Here is a 19,561-nt window from a genome sequence, read left to right as displayed (position 1 = left end):
AAGTTAAGTGTCGCTGAGCTGCTTAACCTGGCCTTGCCATTGAAGGGGCAGTATCTCTCAGAGAGCACCCTAGCTCAGTGGCATGTAAAACTGACTCCCCAGTCAGCTAAGCCTGCACATAGGCTGTCGACATGATTGGAACTTGCCGATGGTTTGTAAAAAGCCAGCACACACCCAGAGGGAGCTGTGTCCTTTCTAAAGTGGATCCCTCTTCCATAGTCCACGCTGGCTTGGAAGTCATCACTGGTTGCCCGGAACATAGTAGGCTCTCAGTAAATACATGGTGCCTGAACAAATGAAGATGTATTCACAACTCAGTTTTTGTGCCAAAGATATTTTTCAGTTTTAATAATTTATGGTCAAAAGCTAAGACATAATACATTACCATGGGGATTTCTTTTCACTTACTTGTTTTATCTTAGACAAAATGGTTATTTAAAAGGAAGCTTTTGGAGGCCTTTCTAATTATATTCCTCATTGAATCATATATTTACAGAGATTTTAACTATTAGGTACAGAACTGCCTCCAGAATTCTAAGCCAATAAACGACCTACCTTGGCATAAGTGATTATTGGTTCAACATATATTCAAAATGTATCAGATAAACAATCCTACCTTCTTCTCTGTGTGCACTTGAGCAAATCATTCAGGGTCTGTGGGTCTCATTTTCTTTATTTCTCAAGGGTAAAATTGGGTTTGATGAGTTCCAAGGACCCTGACAGTTCTAATTCTCATACATTTGGCAGTATGCTGGCAAAGGAATCCTCAAATTACTAGTCGCTCTTTCACTGTGGTGAGCCTCTTAAAGACTTCGCCCTTCATTTTCCCTTTCTTCCCAGCCTGACTGTCTCACTAGCAGGAAACGTTTTTTGCTTGGCACTTACAAGGGTTTTTTTCTCTCCCTTCCCACACTAACCCTATTGCTGTCTCATGGTTTGTAAATACTTCCAAAGAAACACATGCTCAAACACGTTGATAATTTACAGGCCAGCTACATATGCCACCAAACTGTTAGATTTTTGAGGGTAAGAAATATGCCTGATTTCTTGTGATATTTAGGCACCCAGCACAGTGCCAGGAAACCAGTAGAGACCAGCACTACTCACGTATGGACCAAGGACCCCTGCACCAGAAGTTTGTTTAAAGGCTGCCAATTCCTCAGCCCACTACAGGGTATGTAATCAAAATCTGCATAGGTGGGGCCCTGGAATCAGCATTTTTACAAGCACCCTTGGTGATCCCTCTGTACCCTGAGGCTTGATAGCCTCTGCAGTGCACAGTCAATAAATATGTGCTGAATACTGAATGAACATCTCCAAAGAAAGGGAAACTTATCCCCCTCCTCAACAAGGGTCCTAGACTCACAAAGACAACACCAGAGAGAAAAGGAGGAAAGGCACGGAAGAAAATACAGCGCACTTAACCCAGTAGCTTTTATGTGTCTGCTGCAAAAGAACCCTTCTGCTCTCTTAGGAAAAAAACAAAGCAAGGCTCAGTTCCTCTGAGGTTAGTGCAATCACTACATGACTTGTTCAACTCACTGTGGCTTTCAACTTATTCATTAGGGCTGGTTCTTCCCTTACCCCCAAATGACAACTCAAGGAAGTCCTGTAACATCCCAGGCTACTGCTAGGTAATATAAACACTACTTTGCTTTGATAAGTAGAACGTACAAACCCAGGTAATAGTCAAAACTCCAACTTGGGGCCAGGCGCAATGGCTCACACCTGTCATCCCAGCACTTTGGAGGGCTGAGGCAGGAGGACGGCTTGAGCCCAGGAGTTTGAGACCACCCTGGGCAACATAGTGAGACTCCATCTCTAAAAAAATTAAAAAATTAGTTGGATGTGGTGGTGCATGCAGGTACTAGAGGGGCTGAGGCAGGAAAATCACTTGAGCTTGGGATTTTGAGGCTGGAGTGAGCCATGATCACACCACTGCACGTCAATCTGGTGACAAAGGGAGACCCTGCCTCAAAAAAACAAAACAAAAGTCCAATTTGATTTGAGGTTTCAGACCCCTTCACCTCCCACGCCCTACATGTCAACCAAATTGTAAGCAGAAAGCCTGTAACTGGGAAAGAGAATCTCTCTTTGTTCCCCACCTACAGTTTCAGCTCCTCCTCCTCTATCTTTAGTTTCTGACCCTTTCAGAGGAAAAGAAAGCAGGGATGGTTCCTACTGATGGGCACTACTGTTGGCTGGCTTCACGCTCACTGGACTTGGAGATATTTACAGATAACTCTTTCTGGGGGATGGTATTGTGGTTTTTTGGAAACCTCCCAATCCTGGCCTCTCAAATACAGATCCTTTAATGTGGGTGATGCCCTACCTCTAAATTCTCCATGCTGAGATATATTCACCACTGCACGGGACTCTCTCAGACACAATCTCAGGTGGGCCATGCTAGGGTTTTGTCACTCATGTGGCCCACATCCAGCCCCGAGGAAATTCTCATGCAAGCCTCAAGTGCCAGCCACCAGGGCCACAATCTCTCCATAGCCTCCCTGTTAGAGCAGCTAACCAGCCTGTCTTTTTACCTGTGGCATTTTCCAACAAGAGGCCAACACAGGTCTGATGTGACTCCCTACTGCAGGGACACAAACCAGCTCCATGGAAGCCCCCTTTTCTTGGTATAAAATGAAGGGGAAAGAGTCCCTACTCCTTCACAGAGTGGGACTGACAGAACACCAATAGCTCTTTCCAAAATTACTATTTAAGGTCATATTTCTGTATAACATAAACAAAGCATTAAGAGATGTCTACCTAATTCTCAGACATCCTCTTTGCATCTTGTTTCAGCAATGCACTATAGTGTCTGATCTGAAGGCCCATAACAGAATGAGACTAGGCTAGACTATTTAAACATGACTTTAAGCCAGCTCAGAGGGTAACCTCCCATCAGAAAATATGGCTTGCACCTTGAGCTCACTCAGAATGAACCTCCATGGGGCAGAGAGGCTTTAACTCTTCTCACCTGTGAGGTCCAGAGGCTAGATAAGAATTCTTAAGACCTGACTGAAGAGAATAAAAACCAACAAGTGGCCAGAGTTCCCTCAACCACCTGTGGCCCACCTTCCAGATTCTGAATCTCCATCAGAAGACCTACCTCTCCCCATTAGTGGATGCCAGGAAGGGCCGTATGTTTCAGGGACAGATGCCCTTCACCCGGACCTGTAGCCTGGTCCCCCGCAGATGCTGTCAGTCATCAGGCGGGTAGGTGTCTCTGGATGAACTTGAGAGGAGTCTGAAATCCCCTGAGAAATTATGTTAAATTTATAAGTATAAACACATCTCTCTGTAAAGGGTACATATTTTTTTTATCAGATTCTCAAAGGGGTTCATAATCCAAAAAGTGTTTTTGCAGCCCTAGAGTTTCAGCATGGTCTGAACTAGGACAATAGTGTTCTAATGTTGGCTAACAACTATTAATATAAAAGACATACAGTAGTTGCTGCTTTTCTGAGGGGGCACATGTTCCAACACCCCCAGTGGTTACCTGAAGCTGCAGATAGTACTGAACCCTCTATATGCTATGCTTTTTCCTATTTATACATACCTATAAAGTTTAACTTATAAATTAGGCATAGTAAGGGGTTAATGACAACAACAATTTTTGGCCGAGTGCAGTGGCCCATGCCTGTAATCCCAGGACTTTGGGAGACTGAGGTGGGAAGATTGCTTGAGGCCAGGAGTTGGGGACCAGCCTGGCCAACATAGTGAGACCCCATCTCAACCAAAAATTTAAAAAATTAGCCAGGCATGGTGGCATGCACCTGTAGTCCCAGCTACTTGGGAGGCTGAAGTGGGAGGATCGCTTGATCCCAGGAGGTCAAGGCTGCAGTGAGCCATGATCACACCACTGCACTCCAGCCTACGCCACAGAGTGAGCCCTTGGTCTCAAAAATAAATAAATAACAATTCTTCTATAACATAGTACAATTATAACATAACAATATATTATAATAAAAGTTATGTGAGTGTGGTCTCTCACTCCCTCTCTCAAAATACTGTAATCTTTTCAGACCACAGGTTACTGAAACCGAGGAAAGAAAAACCACAAGATAAGGGGGCACTACTGTGTGTACCATAACCAGGGCATCACTTCATTATACCTACTTTGTGTAAGTGGGAGCAGAAGAGGCTGTCCAGAAAGAAGAGCTGAGCTTTGAAAGAAGGGTAGGATCATGACAGAGAAACAGAAGGAGGGGTCATTTCAGAAAGCAGAACAAATCATGAGCGAAAGCCAGGTGTGAGTGTGAAATGATGTGCAATGGGCAGCTGGAGTGTGAGGTTACAGCCAGAAGAATGTTGGGAGCTAAAACCTGAAAGTGGGCTTGGAGCAGAGTCGTGAAGGGCTTTGATGTGAAGGGAGAGGATGTGTACTCTCTGGAGATGTGGGGAGACAGTGAAAATTACTAACCAAGAAGAAATATTGACATATCACCTTGTGCTTGAGCATTTGCATGTCTGTTTTCCCAGATAGGATGTGAATGAAGTGCAGGAAGGCAGAATCACAGTTGAAGTTATGTTTATAAGTTCAATTGTCTGCACATTCCCCAGCATAATGCAGGTGCTTAATAAATTTTTAGAGTAAGGAGAGAAGATGCATTGGAAGGAAGGGAGGAAAATGGAGGAGGAAGAAAGGGGAAGGGAGAGGGAGAAAGAGAAGTAGGAGAGGAGGGAGCTGTACTTTAAGAATAAACATTGTATATATTTATATATATATATAGAGAGAGAGAGAGAGAGAGAGAGAGACAGAGAGACAGAGAGAGAAAGAGAGGCAGAGAGAGAGAGAGGGAGAAAACGGGAGACTATTACATGGGTCCAGACAAACAATGAGAGCCTTCATGAAGTATCTTATAGTTTTGAGTTGCTATCTTGCCGTAAAACTCAAATTCTCATCCTCCTCTAAATAGCTTTTCTATAAACTGTTTGAAATTAGTGTTGAATGTTCTCATTCATTGTGAGTAAAAGGGATCTGTGTGTTGCTTTACCTGTCATGTTAGTGAATCTGTGCTCACCCATCCTATACTTTTGCCTGGTTCCCCTTAGGGACAGAGCATGCAATTGCAGATGGCCAGGAGTAGAGCGTGACCAGGGGAAGAGAAGTGAGTAACTGACCCATGGGCCTCACTTGCACCTTATGCTTTGGCCCTTCCACCGCCTGCTCACTCAACAGGGCAACGTGTTTGTTATGCCTGGCTGACTTTTACATCCTGCCAGCCCAGACATACTAAAAACCTGACCTTCAACTCAAACCCTCTTAATCCATGTGCTCTATTATGTTTCTCTCCAGATTGAGTGGAATTTGGGTCAGCCCTTGGTTAGGATGATATTTTTCACTCTTCTAAGATTATGATTTAATCTGTCCATCTCAGACCTACCTGCAGTACTTTTCTGTTTATCCAGATAACCTTTCAGGGCTCTCTAAGCTTGTCATTTCCTCTTTAACCACGTTTTATATGCATATTTCCTATTGAATTCCTATAGCCCACCTTCAAATCCTGAATTCTTAGGTGGTGTTCACTCACTTCCTTTAATAACTTGCTAGTTCATAAACAAAATTATTTTACAGAATTTTTAGGATATGGCTCCAGATGCATCCAGATGGCTGCCTTGGCCTGTACAGTTCTATATTTTCAAAAAACGAACACAAGAATTTGATTTTTTAGAAAAATAAATCTATACCATTTCCCCAAATTAACTGCAGCTCCGTGCAGGCTCAGAGGTCACATGATTTATAGGTAGTCTCCTAGAACCCTGAGCAGTGGATCTTGTGAACCTCAGAAATTCTCCAATGATATCTCTACTTTTGTGAAGTTAACCAAAGCAAGCACATGATACATGTTAGGTAGGAAGAATAAGTTGAAGTCATCAAGTGGCCAATCAAATTACAGCTCCCTACAATTATAATTCCTAATTATTTAGTGAACATCTGCTGTATGCAGGTTGCTGAGAGAGAAGACAGGAAGATTAAAAAAAAAAAAAAAAAAAAAAAAAAGTCCTGCATATAAATGGTTACCTTCTTTAGGGAGCTAGTTGGTAAAAGAACCATCCAGGGACACACTAATTGTGGTGCAATGCACAACAGGATGTCCCCTCATAGAATTTCAGGAGAGGGGGCAGTTCATTCTGGCTGCCATGGATCTCAGCAAGAGGACAGCTGCACTCAGCTCCAGTCCCCATGCAGGGTCATGTTGCCAGACCTTCTGGATGTGGGGTTGTGTTTTGTTTTGTCTTTAAGAAAAATGGACAATACATATTTTATGGAGGCTCTCCTGATTTTTTATTCTTGTCAACCAAATCAAACTTTTTTCAACCCCTGATTCCATGTGTGGAAGTGGGACATCCCTGACTGCTGGCTGTGGATGGCCATGGACCATCAGCTTCTACCTCTGGACTAGAAGTGAGGTTCTCAGAAGAGGTCAGGGTGTCTCTAGAAAAGTGGGTTGAAGTCAGAGTGCCCTCCCTCATTCTCTAATATTGGGCTGAGCACTATGGTTTAATTCCTTGGGCTGAGAGATATCATATTCCCTTCTTTAAAAAAATTAATAGGATAATCCTATCTGTGTTTTACAAAGATAATTCTGGTGGCAGATGGGCACTTAGCAAATGGCTTGATAACATTAGTAAATTTAATAAATGAGAGAGAGAGTGAGGAAGGCAAGAGAGTTAAAAGGCCCTTGCACTGCCAGGCAAGGTGGCTCACACCTGTAATCCTAGCACCTTGGGAGGCTGAGGCAGGTGATCACCTGAGGTCAAGAATTCAAGACCAGCCTGGCCAACATGGTGAAACCTCATCTCTACTAAAAATACAAAAATTAGCCAGGCCTGGTGGCAGGTGCCTGTAATCCCAGCTACTTGGGAGGCTGAGGCAGGAGAATTGCTTGGACCCTAGAGGCGGAGCTTGCAGTGAGCCAAGATAGCGCAACTGCACTCCAGCCTGGGGACAAGAGCCAAATCTCCATCTCAAAAACAAACAAACAAAAAGGCTCTTGCAGTGATGCAGACAAGACAAAATGAGGTTAAACAAAGGGAAATGAAAATGGAAAGGAAGTGATAAATATGGAAACCATCTGAGGGGCAGAGTGAGACCTTTGTGGAAGTCACTAATGTGGTTCACCAAACTTTCCTGGCTCTCCCGCTCTCTGAGAGTTGACACTTTGGCACTTCCTGGTCTCCTTGCGTTCAAGTGGTGCCAAGTGACCAGTGCTGGCCAATGAGTTTCAAGAGAAAGTGATGGGAGCTACTGCTGGCCCAGAGCATTCAATTCTCACTCTCAAAAGCTCTCTTTCCTTCTGGTAATGTTCAAGATAGTAGGTGCTCCACCAGCTTGGCCACCTAAGTGACTACAATGAGCTGAGCCCCCTGATGATTTAGGACATGTAAAGAAGTAAACTGTACTGGGATGTTGAGGTTGCTTGTTATCACAGCATAACCTAGCCTATCCTGACTGATCCATTTCTATTTGCCCCTTTTGTCCACAAAGTAAAAATAATACTATTTTACTTCTCATAAGCAAGACCAACCATCCTGGCAGAAATCCATGAGACATTTGCAGAAAACATTTGTAATCATATAGATGATGCAACCGTATTACATCCTAGCCCCATTAGTAGTCCAGCATTGTATTGTTTTTTATGAATTTTCTCAGGATTCTATTTTTGATGACCCTTTTCTCGCAGCAGAGTGTAGAATTAATGTAATTATTTTGTTAAAACTGTCAGTTGCCTTCTTTTTAACTTAGTACATATGAAAGCCTTTAAAATGAGTGTGTGAATTGAATGACTAATTTGCACATCAATACAAAATAACCAAATTACCCAGTATCTTCATAATCCTACTAAAGAATTCTATTGTAGCGATGGAAAGAGAAAATAAGAGTAAGAATAATAATAGTATTTATTATATGAGTAACTTTTACCATTTAACACGAGTAACATTTTGCTATACAATTAAAATCATTTTATTGCAGGTTTCTTCTCAAAGAATCTGGAACAGAATTACAAATCTGGCAAAGGTGTATTTTGAATCCTATATCAAAATATAAAAAGAGATGTAGCTTAAGAGATGGTATTATCATTTATTGTGTATCCCAAGCAAAGCTAGGATCCATGTGGTCCTAGAATCATGTCTTAGATTTCAAATGTAAAGTAAGGAAATATATGCTATCTCCTCTTCTTAAAAACTAAGCAAGAGCCAATGAAGTAAGATCTGGAAACCCTTTTTGGCAACCCTGAAATTGTTGTATATGAACAAAATTGAATTGCCTGTTTAGGAAGTTTAAAGTTCAGCCTAGATAAGAAAGATTTGTGGCGATATGAGGGAAATTAAAGAGAGAACATAGTCAGATCCTTAAAAAGAAGTCTCTTGCTGTATACTGCAGCTTCCACAGCCTTCTAAAGGAATCAGCCACTGCATCTTTGTCACTTAACTTTTTTTAATCTGAACTGACAGATCACTGGAGAATAACTGTAGGGAATAATCCCCACACTGGCACAGGGGATGGATTAAATCAACCATGAAAATAAGCACTGGCCCATGTGTCTATAGCCTAAAAGAAATTTGGTGAGCATAGTGCTGTGTTTAAACCAGGCACAGTAGCCATTGAATTGTCTGTAATACTTTCTCCTACAAATCTCCATTTGAAGGAAAAGTCAAACACTGATGCTTTGAAAGCCAGGGTGCATCTTGCTTTGCTGAATTTAAGGAATTATTTTATTAACATAGGAATATAAACTGAGCATACTTCTCCCTTCCCCCATACCCGTAGCATAATTTTTAGTGAATATGGCTTATGGGTTCTCTTCTCCCTTAATTTTTATGAAAGTGAAAATATCCCTGGAAAACCCATGCTCAATAAATGTTAGCTCTAATTTTAAACCTTTTAACCTCCAAGGTGGATTGGCTTTCTAAGAAGTCATCAAAGATGTAAATAGGTCTTTTTCATATTAATGGAGGAAAAATAATGGGATTGAATGTGACATGAGCACTTTTTTGAGCTGCTTCCTATCTCACCCAAGTGTATATTCTGTCCTTAAACTCATTTGGTTCAAGAAGACAGTGAGGCATAGACAGTGAATCTCAGACTTCTAGAAAAACAACAACAACCACTTGGTTATCCATGTATTGGAGAATTTGCAGAGCACAAAGAACTTATATCCAAGGAGAGTCCCATTGTTTCTGCCGTGTTCTTCACCAATCCTCTGCCAAACTCTGTAAGGAAAGAATACTACTAGTTCTTGTGCGAGGGCTAGATTCTCTGATGGATAAATTTGGTCCCATCTGCTGAGCAAACAGATTTCAAATCAAGAATCAATGTTTCCATAAACGGTCTATGGATTCCTTGCAGGTTATCTAAACATCAATTAAGCAAAATCAAGGAACGTGTAGAATCTATCCACCAGAATTAAGTCAAAATGCCCACTCAAACCCTAGGAGTTCTAATTTGCTATTGTATTAACACCTGGAAAATACTTGAAATTTGATGGGAAAAGGCAGAAGAGGGTTATTTAAATTTTTTGTCTTAAAATGTTTAGTATTGATAGAACTGCATTTTCTTCTTTAACTCATGCTGTAGACTTATTCGAGGAGCAGAATTTTCATACCAAGCTCCTCACAGCTGAAAATCCATAACAATGATGCTTTCCCAGAGCCTGGGGAGAGTTCAGCTAAGCCCCAGGTTGTCCTAGTTGGTCAGAAAAGTCCCAGCTCCAGTTTCCCACCTTTGCACACTTTAAGACCCTTTTTTGTATTTCTTTCTCCTTTCCTACCAGACTATCTGAAATACTTTGCCTTCATGAAAACTGCATTTATTAAGAAATTCAGGCCTGGCGCGGTGGCTCACACCTATAATCCCAGCACTTTAGGAGGCTGAGGTGGGCATATCACGAGGTCAGGAGATCAAGACCATCCTGGCTAACACTGCAAAACCCCATCTCTACTAAAAATACAAAAAATTAGCCTGGCGTAGTGGCGGGCGCCTGTAGTCCCAAGCTACTCGGGAGGCTGAGGCAGGAGAATGGCATGAACCCAGGAGGTGGAGCTTGCAGGGAGCTGAGATCATGCCACTGCACTCCAGCCTGGGCGACAGAGGGAGACTCCGTCTCAAAAAACAAAAACAAAAACAGAAATTCATATGCACATACCCACTTAACACATATTTACATTTTAACACCTTTATATTTTTTATCAATCAAGGATGTTTTTTACCTTCAAAGTTTCTCTTCAGTGTGAATTCACCAGTTTCATCACACTGGATAAGCTTGACATATGGATTAACACATGTAATCTTAGTAGGGGTAAACAAGAATATCAATAGATAAGCTAGGTATGGTGGTATATGCCTGTAGTCCCAGCTACTCCAAGAGGATCGCTTGAGTCCAGGAGATCAAGGCCAGGCTGGGCAACATAGTGAGACCCCAAACTCTAAAAAAGAAAAAGAATTTTATTATGTTTATTTTATGTTGAAAATAGTTCATCATGTTCTCCAGAGATCCTGATATAAAATATATAAATCATATATATATAAAATTCTGTGTACATATATATATATAGACATGTATAAAATTTCTTCATTTATAAAACAGTCATGTCTGACAACAAAGACAGTGACACCTTCAGGTTATTTCTAAGTGGGCCCCCCCCCAGTAATATTAGTTCCATATATGTATGCATTAGTTTGTGTCAAAAAAAAAAAAAAAAAGATGGCGTTCCAAGGTCAAATGAGTTTGGTCAGTATTGGATAGAAAATGTTAATTGGGTTTCTTTTTTTTTTTTTTGAGACGAAATCTTGCTCTGTCACCCAGGCTGGAGTGCAGTGGCATGATCTCGGCTCACTGCAACCTCCGCCTCCCAGTTTCAAGCGATTCTCCTGCTTCAGCCTCCCAAGTAGCTGGGACTACAGGCGCACACCACCACACCCAGCTAATTTTTGTATTTTTAGTAGAGACAGGATTTCACCATGTTGACCAGGATGGTCTCAATCTCCTGACCTCATGATCCACCTGCCTTGGCCTCCCAAAGTGCTGGCATTACAGGCGTGAGCCACCGCACCCGGCTGAATCAGGTTTCTTTAATGCTGAAATTCTAGCCATTAATATTCTAATGCTCACTGGATTTCCAAAAATAGGATGAAACATGCAGTATCTCCCAAATAATTTTTTTGGCCTTTGGACACTTTTTTTTTCATGGAACATATGTGGCAACTAGCATCCTATGGAATAGTCCTAGGGAATATTTCTTAATCTATCAGGAACAAATGTCTATTGTTGACTTTTCAAAAGAAGGTTCATGCCACAGTTGGTATCATCAGTGGAGCCAAAGATGAATTTGGTCCTGTATAGGGTCTAGATCTCAGCCTATGGCAAGAAACTCAATTTAATTAGTGTCCTAAGCTGGATCAGAATATCACAATGCTGACTCAAACTGAAGAAGATAGATTATAAAACCAGAATGCCCATTTTAATTTACAAAGAGAAATATAATTGTCAAGGGGTGCTAATATTATTGCCCTTTGATCAACACCTTCTCTGTTTGTAAAGGACAATTCCATGAAAATCCTTATCTTGTGAGAAGGTTGCAAGATGAGTATAAATACAGGATTTGACATGTCAATTTATTCAGAGATATAATGGCCACATGTGTCTACACAGTGGGATATGCCTGCCAGCTGGACCAGATAGGGCATGGCCTCTGACCATCACTTCAACCTCAGAATTGGCTTCTGTGATGCCATCTTTCTGTACTTCCTGTAATGACTAACCTTCATCTGATGGACACTTAGTTTCTGTCAATATGTTAAAACCTTCACCAGTTCAAGGATATTTAGATATACTAGACAGAAACAATGTCTAGTCCATGCAGAAGAGATGAAAATGGTTACTTCATCTCAATTTACAGTGGCTCAATATTATTTTATCCCATGTGTATAATTGCTCATATCACTGTGAGACTATAAGCAGCAAATAAATGGGAAGCCATCTGTGTCTTTAACATGGCTTGGTGTAATATATATATTATATATAACATTGTAAATATGTACAAAATATAATTACATGGTATATATTATTGTAAATATATATAATTGTATAATATATAATAAATATAATAATATATTATTATTATATGTCTGTGTATATGAGACAGAAAGCAAGCCAAGAAGACCTGATATGATTGTGCTTTCACCAACCCATTATAAATTTGCTCCATGGAAATTCATAGCTTGCCTCTCTGAGGGCCATTTGTACTTTCTTAAGAGTATTTTAACATGGCCAGTTACATAGTATAAACACCTCTGATAATAGTTTTAAAATATATACTTTGATTCTTAGAAGTCATTTGATTCTTAGGCACCGAAGTCACTGCCCCCTTACAGAAAGTCAAAATGTTTTGGAGTTTATGCCCGGTCCCCAGCTGGAATCAATGATTCACTGGTGTTGGGAGAAGTCAAGGAAATAGAGGGGCTCTGTGAGGCAGGGTAAACCTCAAGGTGTCATTTATGCTTCAGAGCTCCCTGGAATCAGGATGAGGCTGGGACTTGCCCTGAAATCCTGCCTTTGCTTGGCTTCTTGCCCTCCCATCCTGCTGTCCTCGCTCCCCTCCTGGTTTTTCCTGGGAGCCCTTCTTCAAATCATTTGCACTCAAATCCTTAGATCAGGGTCTGCATCTGAGAGAGTCCAGTTTAGGAGACTTACTTTATAAGGTTGTTGAGAAAACCAATGAAGAGATTAACGTCAAATGCTTTAAACAGTGCTGAAAACATAGGAATTTGCTGTTATCATGTAAAATGTAGCCATAGTTTTGAAACTAATTTTTGTTTAAATTTTTTATCAATGTAATACATGCATGTGGTTAAAAATCAGTTCAATCCACAAGACTTCTGAAAACATGCTAAGTTCTCAGCCATCCTCCTCTCCACCCTCAGGATTACTCCCCAGGGGAATCACATTTAACCATTTCTGGTTTTAGGCTTTATGAGTTTACCTCCGTACTTCCAAAGACTTCCAATTTATCTCTGTCTTTTATTAACTTGATGTATCATCTGTTCATTTCCTGCTATGGAGTATGAGGGTTTAGTTCGCTTACAACATCTTTCACTCTCTTTTTCTCCCTGCTCCAAAGAGAAGCATAGCACTATTTTTAGTTAACTGTATAATTTTGAGTAGCATATTTAAGTCTCTATTTGTTCTGTCAACTGCAGAGCTATCTCTTTACTCTCCACGTAGTGCCCCAGTCCTCCCTTCCCCTTCTCCCTCCCACCAAGCTTTCCCTTCCACATGGTCAAGGATGATAGCTTTTGTGTTCTCGTGAAATCTTTCGTGCTTTGTTTATAGGTTGTTCCAAAAATTGCAAGTCAGTAAACACTCTTGACTTTAATATGGCTACCTTATTATTTCCTGCAGAGCCAAAAAAATACGCAGTGATCAAGTATTCCTCTCAGTGTGGATTTTAGTGCCACTCAAAGAAAACATCCAAGTGCATCATCCTTTCATACTCCACCAAGTGCTCAAAATCACACCACATTTTACTTTCAATTAAGTTATTTATTTTAATTGACGTTGAAATTGTACATATTTGTGGGTTACCATTTGATATTTCCGTGCATATCTATGTTGTATTCATTATTTCGTGCATTTATCATTTTCTCTTCTAGCTACTTTGTAATGTACAATACCTTACTGTTACCCAGTCACCCTACTATGCAACAGAACACCAGAACTTACTCCTTCTATCTAATTTTAAGTCTGTACCCATTGACCAAGCTTTGCCTCTCCTCCTCTGACCCTTCCTCACTCTCTGGTAAACACTGTTCTACTCTCTGCTTCTATGGCTTTTCTTTTTTAGATGCCACATATGAGTGAGATCATGTGGTATTTGTCTTTTTGTGTCTGGTTTATTTCACTTAACATAATGTCCTCCGGGTTCATTTATGTTGCTGCAAATGACAGAATTTCATTCATTTTATGGCTAAACAGTATTCCATTATGGATATGTACCACATTTTCTTTATCCATTCACAGTTGCTGGACACTTAGGTTGATTCCTTATCTTGGCTGTTGTGAATAGTGCTGCAGTAAACATGGGGGTACAGATGTCTCTTTGACTATATTGATTTCATTGTCTTTGTATATACATCTAATAGTGGGATTGCTAGATCATATAGTAGTTCCATTTTAGACTTTTTGAGGAACCTCTGTACTGTTTTCCACAAAGGCCGTCTTAGTTTGTAATCCCACCAATAGTATGTAAGTGTTCCCTCTTCACATCCTCACCAACGCTTGTTTTCTGTCTTTTAGATAATAACCATTTTAACTGAATGAGGTGGTATCTCGCTCTGGTTTTGTTTTGTTTTGTTGTTGTTGTTGTTGTTGTTTTTGACATGGAGTCTCGCTCTGTCACTCTGGCTGATGTGCAGTGGTGCGATCTCGGCTCACTGCAACCTCCACCTCCTGGGTCCAAGCGATTCTCCTGCCTCAACCTCCCGAGTAGCTGGGACTACAGGCACACGCCACCACGCCCAGCTAATTTTTGTATATTTTTTAGTAGAGACGGGGTTTCACCATGTTGGCCAGGCTAGTCTCGAACTCCTGACCTCAAGTGACCTGGCCGCCTCGGCCTCTCAGAGTGTTGGGATTACAGGCGTGAGCCGCCGCGCCTGGCCTCCCTGTGGTTTTGAATTGCATTTCCCTGATAAGTAGTACATCACGTTTTATTGCACAATTGGTTTATGTGTGTTTCTCTTATTGTTTCTTATAAAACCATGCATTTGTTTCTTATGCTGTTTGTTTGTTTTGCCAGGAATTTCTTATTGCCCTTCCTTTTGAAATCATTATTATTAGTATTATTATAAAAAGAAATGTGTATCTTCTTTAGGAAGTGGCTCGCATCTTTTCACTTCTTACTTTTTCTTCAGCATTGAATCCAACAGTTTTTCTCCTGGAAGCTCAATGACTTCTTGTTCTAATTTGGAACAGCTGCTTCATATTTGGATTGTGACTCCCCGACAGCTTTGATTTTTCCTGAATTTTCTTGTTTCTTTTTTCACATTCTCAGATTCTTCCAAAATCTCAGATATTTTTTCATTGCTATGGAATCCCCCTTCTTCCTGCATATTTTTCCCCTTACAGCCTCTGCCCCTATGCTCTGCTGTGGACTGGCTGCTGTCTAGAACTGCTGTACAGCTGTCGCAGTGGGGGTCCCTTATGTTGCTCTCTTGAGTGACTTCAATGCTGTTTCCTGGGTCTTTTGTCTTCCTCTTTCTTAGTTCATAACCTTATTTTGCTGAAGTACCTATTCAACTTTGTAAGAAAAAGTATGTAAGGATAAAATTATGTAAAGATAAGATGTCTAAGTCTTTGTAAGTTCCAAAATGGGCCTTCCTCTGCTCTGGCCCTGGCCAGACAGTTGAGCTAGCAATAGAATTCTTGGTGGGAGATAACTTTCCCTCAGAACTTCGAAGGCATTGGTCCTCTGATTTTAGCTATATAGTTTTGCTAATGAGAGGTATGATAGCAGTTTGATTTATGTTTCTTTATATGTGGCCCTTCATTTTCTCTCCAAAATCTTTTTGGATTTTGAAAGATCTTTATCTTTGGTGTCCTGCAGTTTCATGGGGGAATAGTCTAGGTGTGGATTGTTTTTCTTTCATCTTGGCTGGCACTCAGTAGACATCTGGAAGGACTGGGAAAAGCAATGGAGAGCTCAGTGTTTTGGGGTGAGATTGTAGGCTGACGCTTTTTTACGGTAAGTGAGAGGAGAAGCACTTTGCTTTGGGGTGCCCACATCCACATTAGAATGTTTTCTCAATTTCTTTCTCTTACTTTTTTGAGATTTTAGGCCTAGGTGGGGTTATTCTGCAGATGGAAATAGTGGGGAAGTCAGCTGTTCCATAAAGAGACCTCAGCAAGCCCCCCCTGGGAACTCATGGGGGACTTGCCACCTCTGAGTGCTTAGCCCCCGCCCCCAACACTTTGCTGAGCAGGTGCAGCTCCCCTGGGGTAGTCCTGCATAGCTTCTACATTCTACTTTACAGGGGGCACTCATCCTTCGCTTTTTATCTTTCCTATTTAATGAGGCATCTAAAAGCTAATGTTATGTCCCAGACTTAACCTGTCCTAAAACATTCCAGTAAGAGTGTGCCCTAAAATGTCAACAAAGGCGGTAGTGGTTGGTGAATTGCCCTAATTTCCAAAACAAAAGGCACTAAAGAACACTGGGTGATTTCCAGTTGTCTATTTCTTTTCTTTCCAACCAATGATCTTGTTTCAATTTTTTTTTCTAATGGCATAACAATTTGTTTAAAAGAAATAGTCTCAGGCTGGGCGTGGTGGCTCATACCTATAATCCCAGCACTTTGGGAGGCTGAGGCAGGCAGATCACAAGGTCAGGAGATCGAGACCAGCCTGGCTAGCATGGTGAAACCCCATCTCTACTAAAAATACAAAAAAGTAGCCTGGCATGGTGGCATGCACCTGTAGTCCCAGCTACTCGGGAGGCTGAGGCAGGAGAATCGCTTGAACCCAGGAGGCAGAGGTTGCAGTGAGCCAAGATTGTGCCACTGCACTCCAGCCTGGGTGACAGAGTGAGACTTTGTCTCAAAAAATAAATAAATAAATAAAAATAAAAATAGTCTTAGTGTTGGGGAGCTGCATTTGCAAGCTGATCTGGTTAAAAGTCAAGGGAAAAGTCGCTTCCTCTCCACTTGCTGCAGCTCCCTGTAGGACTGCTAGGGGCCCCAAGGGTAATGGCTCCCAAACCCCTGAGGTAGGTCTTTAGAATGCAAATTTTGCCCTACTCTCTGGAATCTAATTTCCTAACAAGCTCCCCTGGTGATTCTGGTCCACAATTTGAGATAGGCTGCTAGAGTTGGCAGAAACAATCAACCTAAGAAAGAAGCTTGGGTGGCTCAAACAATACAAGAAAATGTGTAGGGATGTTTTCATTGGAATAATTTATCTCTTTTATTTTCCCCTGACATCTCAAGAGACACTTAGGTCTCCGCCTTAAATGCAAAAGAAGCAAAAAGACAGATTAAGGACATGAGTAGTAATACTTCTGGAGCTGATAACACTGACCATATGCAAGATGGTCACACATCATAATCTCTGAGGCAGAATTGACTTTGCTTGTTTCTGACATTGTTGCCAAGAATAAAGGCAGAGTTCTAGGTACACATGAACATAAAAATAGAAATAATAGACACTGAGGACTCCAAAACAGGGAGGATTGGAGGCAGATGACAGATGAAAAATTACCTCTGTGGTACAATGTTCAATATTTGAGGAATGGGTACATTAGAAGCCAAATTACCACTATTATACACAATCAACTCATGTAACAAACATGCACATGTACCTCCTGAATCTAAAATTTGAAAAATTAAAAAAAAAAAAAAAGAATAAAGGCAGACCTCCCAGCAAGTTTTCACCTTTTACACTTTTTCAAAATCCCTAGTCCCCAGCCATCTACCTTTTCCCATCGACTTTGCAAAACTTCCATCTGCGGGTGCAGCCCAGGGATGCCCTTACTGAGGACACCAGAAAGGGTTTCTGATTTGCATCCTCGGTTCAGCTCCCTGAGATATTCTTACCTAATGGGCATGTGTGGATGTTCCATTTACTAACTCAGATTCCTCCTTTTGGGATGTTCAAGATTCCTGTTTTTTCTTCTTCTAGAGATCTTAGTGGGGAGCAAAAGCACACAATAAATACAGAGTTAGGGAGGCAAAGCCTACATCAGGGAACACAGGTTTTTCCATGGGCCCATTGATTCTTTACAACTGGGGCTGATCTGGGAGTTGCTTCTCCCAGTTAGGGACAAATCCAGCTGGGGAACTCGTAGATGCCACCCCGGGGATACTCTAGAGACAATATGTCACCGAGTTCTGGGGACAAGGTAAACTGATGCCTGTTTACTTTCCTTAAACTGGCACCAAGCCTGAGCACAAAGCTGCTGCCGCCCTATGTCTAAGCATGGAGGAGGCATTTTCTTACCATCAAGGTAAACTAGTGGTATGAATAACATGTACCATGGCCCTTCTCCACCTCCCTTCCATTCATACCTCTCACCTCCTTTCCTGCAACCACCACACTCCCCCCAGCCGTGTTTCTCTGTTCTTATAATAACTCGTGGCTCATACTCAAATTAGCATCTTTATCTTCGAAACACACATTTACATTTCTCATCAGCAGGCTTTAAACAAATGATTTGCCTGCAGTAGGACTGAGGTATAACTGTACACTTTCCCAGGAGCTGAACAAGCAGACCCTTCAATTTAGGTTCAATAATGGGATACCTGAGCCACTTCTTCTCACAAGCACAGCCATGGAGCACATCTTTCTGCATGTGAGCAGTCTTCTGTGATCAAACCCTTAGGAGAAAATAGGTTGCCTCATCATTACAAATAATCCTGTCATGTAAGAGGTTTTGGGAAGTGCCCAGGGTATTCACTGGCTGTGTAAACTTGGGAAGGTCACTTAACCTTTCTGAGACTGAGTTCTATATGTATAACATGGCAATAACACCATCTATCCATACAGTTGTCTTGAAAAGCTAATTCATCATATTAAATGAAGGTATCTTCAAACTGTGAAGCACTATCTTACTTTTAACCCAAATTTCCTTGGCTGTTCTGTGCCTGCTCAGTGTCCAGCTTCTAAGTCTTCCCCAGCATTTCTCAAAGCCATTGGGGTGGGGTCTTGTGTGCACCTAAAAATGAGTCCACAGTTCCCAACGCCCTGCCCTGCCAAACCTGTGCCTCTCCAGTGGGCACAATGTGTTTCTCCCTGTGCCGGCATCTTGGCCAAGGCTCTCCTGTGGCTCCAACAGGACTGCCCTTGCTGGTGGCTGCCCTGACCCCTCAGGAACATAAAGCCTTGAAGAGCAAAGGAGAAGTATGCTCTTGCCCTGTGGCTTCCCAGGGCAATGTAACTTGGTCCCCAGTGTGTGAATATAGAGAAACAGCTCTTTTCTTGTAGTACGAGACACGTAACATACAACTTGCCACTTTAACTATTTAACAATTTATTAAATCTATTTTAACTATTAACTAAGTGTAGGATTCAGTGACATTAAGTATATTTTCAATGTTGTCCAACCATTTCCACTGTCTAGTTTCAGAACTATTTCTTCACCTTAAAAGGAAACTCACACCCACTGGCATCTCCTCCCCATCCCTTCCACCTTCAGAGCCTGGCATCCACTCCTCTGCCTTCTGTCTCCATGGATTCACTTATTCTGGACATTTCATATAAATGAAATGTGGCCAAGGCTGTCTGGCTTCTTTCGCTTAGTGTCATATTTTCAGGGTTACTCTTCTTGTTTTTCCTTGGTGTTCTTTCTCTCCTTAGGACCAGGCTTGCACTGGGGGACTGGGATGAGGATGGGTTTGGATAAGCATTACCACAAGGCTTCTTTCCAGGATTCCTGGTCACTTTCAGTGATAAGCCCTACTACTTCCTTCTTCCTCAGCGTGGGTTTTCTGCCCTCTGTAAACATATCCAGATGAGTCTACTCCAGCTCCCAGACATACCCAGAGGTATGTGAACAGCAGTGAGTA

At 41.5% G+C, this 19,561-nt stretch overlaps 1 protein-coding gene, 1 long non-coding RNA gene and 1 other non-coding gene across 5 annotated transcripts in view; 1 reads left to right on the top strand and 2 right to left on the bottom strand.

Moving 5' to 3' along the window:
* POU6F2 (POU class 6 homeobox 2) overlaps nucleotides 1-19,561 on the top strand; it is a 434,029-nt gene that overhangs the window by 281,651 nt on the left and 132,817 nt on the right. The gene's annotated exons all lie outside the window — the stretch shown is intronic.
* LOC129060666 (uncharacterized) lies at nucleotides 6,260-18,913 on the bottom strand. Of its 2 annotated transcripts, XR_010140736.1 has the most exons (5): nucleotides 18,299-18,913; nucleotides 17,594-17,682; nucleotides 12,988-13,114; nucleotides 10,216-10,431; nucleotides 6,260-9,288 (listed from the first exon to the last, which is right to left on the bottom strand). It is a non-coding gene; the product is annotated as an uncharacterized LOC129060666 (long non-coding RNA). The 2 variants fall into 2 exon arrangements; XR_008527522.2 differs by having other exon boundaries at nucleotides 6,260-10,431.
* On the bottom strand, nucleotides 11,850-11,981 carry LOC112134489 (small nucleolar RNA SNORA20). The gene has a single exon (XR_002915911.1). It is a non-coding gene; the product is annotated as a small nucleolar RNA SNORA20 (small nucleolar RNA).

This window comes from Pongo abelii, chromosome 6, assembly GCF_028885655.2.
Source record: "Pongo abelii isolate AG06213 chromosome 6, NHGRI_mPonAbe1-v2.0_pri, whole genome shotgun sequence".
Lineage (NCBI taxonomy): Eukaryota > Metazoa > Chordata > Mammalia > Primates > Hominidae > Pongo > Pongo abelii.
This window is presented reverse-complemented; position numbering and strand designations above follow the sequence as displayed.